Consider the following 6666-nt stretch of genomic DNA (forward strand, 5'->3'; position numbering starts at 1 on the left):
TTGTGTCTGACTGTAGTTTATTGTTGCTCTGATGAACTGATTCTTGGCATATGAGGGTGTCAGCCTGTCCATGCTGACCCGGCCAGGTCAGGCGTGTCATGTTAATCTGTGTGTGTTTGTGTGTATGACTGATTTGGGGACTGGAGGAATCCAGCTCCACTGAACTGAGTCCTGCAAGTTGGCTCCATTGGGGGTTGAGGGCTTGCAGAAGGGAGAGATACAGCTCCATACAGAAACACAAGTAACACAAGCAGCACATTGATAGAATTACCAAGACCCTAGCCCTAATAAATGAGCACATCCCAAAGTAGCGGACAAATCTGGTAACAACTGTTTAACATTGTGCTTATACAATGATTTGCACATTGCCCTCCCCACCTTTGGGGGGAGGGATGGTATATAAACAGTGATGTAATAAACTAGTAATGCAAAATATTAACACATAAACAAAATTATGTGAATTAAGTATTGGTTAAACCCCGTATAGAATGTGACATGGTTATGCCAGTACTTCTTATCCTGAAGTTTTTATCCAAAACAGGTTTATTAATTGACTGAATGCATTAAAATGACCTTCTAGACAGACCACATCCTTCCTGTAGAGCAAGGACATCATGCTTCGCTTACCAGGATCTCTACATTTATCATTTTATTCATTTGACCACTTATTGACCACTTATTAACAACCCAAGACTCCTTGCTTAGGCTTATATAGTGAATCCTAGATGATAACATACTTGCTGTGGTTGCTTGTTCTGACTGGCTTGGTATAATTCTCATATGGGGGAGCAGTTGATATTAGAAAAATGCTGAATCCGAAAATATAGGATGCAATCTATTATACCCAGACTTTCTGGTTTAGTAAGCTATTTGGCATACGTTAGACATCATTTCTGTTTAGCCCTGTCTTTTAATTCCGGGATATTAACTGCAATACAGGTAGCAACTGAAAGTACACAGGGAAGACAGAGAAGAACCTGCAACCACTTACTGCTGTGTAGAAGAAGCGTCGGAGAAGCGAGCTTGTAATTTTGTCATTGCAATGAATTACACCTGTGCTTTACCTTGTAGCTTCCGATACAGTGATGAGGAATAAATTCAAGCTGTCTTGGGGATCTAGCAGGCATAACGCATTTGGTTTTGCCTGTTATTAAAGCTGCTTCAGCATCTGCTGTTGCTGTGTCACATTCGGCTTGTGAATATGACACCCTTCTTCTTTTATCAGCGGTTAAAGCCTGTTCCCTCTTGGTGGAAGTGTCCCAGTAATGAGTAGATTATTGCTAACTGGTCGACAGCTGGAAACAGGTTTCTGATTACCTGAGGGCTGGAGGGGTGTTGTCCTGGACCTCGACTGTTGGGGAACCTGGATAGCGGTCACATATCCCTCGCAAATAAACATCTTGGTAACCGTACAGGGCAGTATAAAAACCCCACTGCCGAGGGGCCTCCGTCCCATGCCCCACCCTGGCTGTGAAGCTCCTGCTTCTGCCCCGCTCCCTCCCACCGTTACTGCGGGGGCCTTGATCTGCCCCTTCCATCCCCTCTCACTCTTTCCCTCACAACAGACTTACCAGCCAGACGGTGCTCTCCCAGCTGCTCGGCTGCATATTGGAATTGGATTGGTATTGCCCAATATGGCTCGCTAAAAATCGGCTATCAGTATTGGCCCAAAAATTGTTGGTGTGCTCCTAATAATATTTCAGCATGTCAAACTGCTACTGAAGTATTGGTTGTTTTTTGCTCACTAAACAAACTTCAGTAACACTTAAGATTTAGTATGTGGACACACAGATGCTTGGGCTAGGGAAAGACATTACACACAAGCTGGCTTAAGTGATCAGAAACTGGTTTAAACCTGTAACAAAAACAGATGTTCAGTGCACATAAATCAATTTCAAAATGGCTGAAACTGGTTTAAGATAAAAAACTGGTTGAATGTAGTATCAGCCTTAACTGATTCGGGTCAAACCCGTTTATGCAGTGTCTGACTCAGACCCTTTCCTGGTTTAAGTTAAACAGAGTTCCCCAACATCCCAGATACTTTGCAGCCCTGGGCTGGGCTGGGCTGGGCTGGGCTAGGCTAGGCTGTGCTCTCTGCTCCAAAGAACAGGCTGGCCCTGCCCCTCTCCTCCCTAGTCAGAGCTCTGGGGGAGACTGCAGGCACAGCAGTGTCTGCCTGGCTTCCCTTGCTGCTTGCTCCTCAAGCAGGGATTCCCCCCTCTTTTCCATCTCCTGCCACCTGGACCTCAGCTCCATGGACCTCAGGCATGTGATATGCTAGCTAATGCTGAGAGGTGTCTGTGTCTCCAATTTTACTGGGACAGGCAAATATAACAGTGTCTGCTTAGGGCTTTTTGGGGCCAATCAGCAGTGCAGCTGGTAATGTCCCTCTGTTCCTTCCTGGAAAAAGCTGTTTAAGAAGAGCTTGAACTAATGACAGAGGCTTTTGTTTTGTTGATGGGCTGATAACATTGTGGTTTTATCAGCCCCCTGCTGGTTTGCAGCCCTGTCAGGCTTGCAAACAGGGAGAAGGAGATTGAAAAGCTCAGTATTATCAAAAGATGCATGCACTGCACAAACCCCCTTTGCCTCACAATGCTAGCTCAGGGCTGGAGTCCGGCAGCACTCTTGCCCTTTGAGCAGTGAGTGGGGGTTGGGGGTGGGGTTTTGATGGTGCAGGCCAGGGTGGGAGTTTAAACCCCTCCCTAATAGAGCATCCTGCCAGGGCCTGTCCACACCCCCTTCAGCACTGTCAAAGGGAAGGGAGGGCTGCTTAATGCCCCCTGGCTTCTAGCCTGAGCCACTGCAGGCATGTGCCTGTATTACGTCAGTCCAGAGGGGATGTCTGGACTGTTACAAACTGGTTCATCCTAGCCAGGTTAGATTAACTTGTAAAGATTGAATCAGTTCAGGTTCAGGCTTTTTGAATGTCTGCCCCTAGCCTTGGAGTCCTTTCAACAGTGGAACATTTCAAATTTATTAGTGAACTTAGAGCTCCTGACTGATCCCCAGGGTCTCTTGCATTATAGAAAGGGAGAAGTTTCAATGAAACATCCTAACACATTTCTGTTTCATCAGAAGACAGATATGTGCCTCTGGTGCATGTCAATTGGACTGATACTTATAAGTACATGCAGCACAGTTGGCAGATGTCCATCAGGTTGGGTATTGGAATGAACACTACATTTTGACTTGATAAAGCACCCCCCCCCCGCCACACACACACACACACATTTGGTACTGTTTAAAATCAATAAATATTTTCATGGGCATTCATGTTGCACTCTGGAGCTGGGAAATAATTTTTGCTTGGTTAATGATAATAAAATCTGTGTAGGTGCTACTGTGCTTCATGGTATAAGCAGTTCAGATAAAAGAAAAAGGAATATGAGTGGATGAAACCAGTTTGTCTTACAAATGAATTGTGACTTGGAGCTAGTCTGACTGGTGTATTTCCGGAACTGTAAAATTCAAATGTGTTATCAGAGCAGGGTATTGGGGATGGGTAGAGAGGATGCAGGAGCCCATCACTTTAGTCATTTGTTTGAATATGATCCAGATTAATTGTGATCAAAAGATGCTGCCATATGTTGGCTTCATAGCTATCTTTGCCAGATGAGATCAGTGTTCTTAGTCCAATAGCTGGAGGATAAGCATTCGCACGGAATACTGAATATGAAGACTAAATTATTCTTTCAGCCAAAGAAGTCCCCTTGGGTCTGCATTGAGGCAATCAAGATATGGTGTTAGGGAGAGACTGACAGGTCCATGATTCAGCTGTTCAAAAGAAACAGGATTTAGCACATTTCACTAACGCTCAATCTCAAATTAAGATGCTGTATTACTTGGCTTTAAGACAAATTTATGACAAAATACATAGCAACTTTAAAATTAAACTTTGTGGCATGCATGCTTGCCTTAAGGAAAAAAATTCTAGCAATTTATTTAGTTTCTTTGATGAGAAAAAAAAAATGTACTCCAGACTAAATTAATCTCTTTTGTCTTTGAAAGCTGTGAAGCTCAAAAAGCAAATCAGTGCGTCATAGTGTACCTGGTTTTACAGGCAAACCTGTAAGTTACGATTTGCATGGAGTCATGCTGGGAAGAGATAAGTACATTAACAAGTTGTTCTTTTCTGAACTTAACAAGTGGCTCATGAATCTGAGTGCCTGGTACTAGTCAGTGGAGAATTTGCTCCATGCTTGTTAAATTCAGGCATGCTGTTGTTGAGCTGCCTGATTATTATTTTCCAGACCTGGTGGATAAGACACTGGGTTGTAAACCAGGAGACCTGGGTTGCATTTCCATCTGTCACTTGAGGCCCCCTCTACATGTTATGAGCAATTCCCCTGAGACCAGCTATACATGCAAAGTAGCTATCTCACAATAAAAAACTCCAACCAGCTTTAAAGTTAGAGCTCAAAAATGTGTACTAACTTTATACCTGTTGCTATCGAGCTTTAATTTGCATGTGGAGCAGGGTTTTCCCTGGGAGCCCCAGCATATGGTATGGCAAGAGGCATGATTGCATGGATTGTGTGTTAGATCCCATTGTGCCTTTACCTGCATGTGTAGAGGAAGCTAGTTGACCTTCGGAAAAATAATTTCTTTATGTTTGCTCTCCCTGTCTGTCTGTCATATTTATTTGTTACTTGAGTTGCATAGAATAGACACTGTCTCTTTCTAGGTGATTGTACAGTGAGTGTCCAGAAGAGTGAAGCCTTACTCTTGCTTAGAACCTGTATATATTACTGTAAGGCAAACAATAATAATTAAAAAGGATAGAGGGAGTTAAATATGTGTACCTAGGTCTGAGTGTGAAAATGACAGTGCATAGTTTGTTAATTTCTCTATTTTTATCTAAAACAGCAAGTGCTATTTAAAAACAATATTATTTCTAGGTTGTATTTTAATGGGGTGATTAGACTCCAAACTTTGGGGGAAAAAGCTGCCTTCTTATAGCAGCAGCATGGGCTAGAACAAAAAATGCTTGATATGTTTTGTAATACATTTTTCCTGTTACGTGTGATGTTGGGGCCTGCTATAGTGAAATGTTAACCAAACTACAGAGCAGTTTTATACTGTACTAGGTATAAGAATATGTATATCACAATTGCGTGTAATTTCATTTGACCTATGACCAAACAGACAGAATGAGAAACCTGAGGGAGTCCCTAAAAAACTTGCAGCTGTGTCTTGTCTTGGACATTTCAGCCATAAAAATATATTGTGTAACATTATTGTATTGAAAAATTGGTGCAGGAAATTTGTGGTTTTGTAGTCTTGTACTGTTGTATCATGTTTGGATCTAGATTGTCTCAGGCTTTATGGATGACTTTCCTGTCCCTTTGACTACAGAAAGTATCTCCAAACGTCCCTTATGTCTTTTGTGTTATCTTATAATTTTCAATGATCCTAGTCCCTTACTAAGCCAGTAGAGATTACTAGGATAAATATTTAAACATAAGTTGAGAAGTTTTAATTTGTGGGTTATATAAATCAAACATTACAAACTGATCAGTCATTTCTTCAAGCTGGTCACTCCTCCAGTGGGCTAGAAGGGAGGGCCCAGGCATTGTTCTTTGAGTTAAACCACTGAAGGCAATTCTTTATTGCATCTTTTCAAATACAAGTAGACATCTGTCTTCCAAGAAAGCAACTGCCCTCTTGGGTTTTGTATCACTATGTGGTTACTTATTAAAGCAACTGAGGCTTGACTTCCTCTTACAATCTTTGTACTTCCATATAGGATTTGCACCTGTTGGGTCTCAGTGGCAGAATATGATGAATCCTTCAGAATGAGAGGATTCTTATTGAATACCATGCAGACATGGGTTTAGGATATAGATCATTCTCAGCTTCCAGGGCTCTGGGTTTTGTGAAACCTGATTCATGCCCTCACTGATTTTTATCCAAAGCAACATCAGTTATTTTTCTTGGGTCCCCCAATCTCTGCTAATACCTTCTTCACCAGGAGTCACTCTGTACTCTTTCTTTCTGCAAGTTAGAAGCTCTCCATTTGCTGAAGTTTTCTCTATTTACTGAACTTCTTGTCCCTGCTTCTTGAGGGTGGCCCTGAAATTTTGAGGAAGGGTTGCAAACTGATACATGAAGGTCACAAGAGTAGCACTGAGGGAAAGTTAATTTTATAATAGAGTAGAAGTAGTTGTGAAGGTCCTGTGAGAAATAGAAAATGGTTATTTGTTACCTGGGTGGTTGTCAGTTTTTGCTGTTAAAGAAATCACTCCTGGCCATCTTTACATTTATATGAAATGACAACATATGGTACATTGTTTGATCCTCAGGAAGTAAAGACTGGTAAACCTATGTTGAGCCAGCAGTGAATTCACTAGCGAAATTCATTCATCTGTGCTATGAACATGTACTTTACCCCTGTTTGTTTTACAGATGCTTGTCGTTGTGAATAACAAGTGTGGAAGAAATCAAACTTCGCATTGTGGTTGAATCAGAACTGACTTTTCTTTATTTAGGGCTATACTGTGATCACAGGGAGGATTTCATACAGCAATGGGAATCACCCACTTGTCTGTTTCAAAGGAATCCTCCTCCTCTCTAAGTTTTCAAGCATTTTTATACTTAAGACAGATAAAGAGAGAAAAAAAATACGACCTTGGAGAAACTAAAATAAGTTTACTTAATTGGACA

This window comes from Crocodylus porosus, unplaced genomic scaffold (assembly GCF_001723895.1).
Source record: "Crocodylus porosus isolate Cpor-Errol unplaced genomic scaffold, CroPor_comp1, whole genome shotgun sequence".
In the NCBI taxonomy this organism is placed as follows: Eukaryota; Metazoa; Chordata; order Crocodylia; family Crocodylidae; genus Crocodylus; species Crocodylus porosus.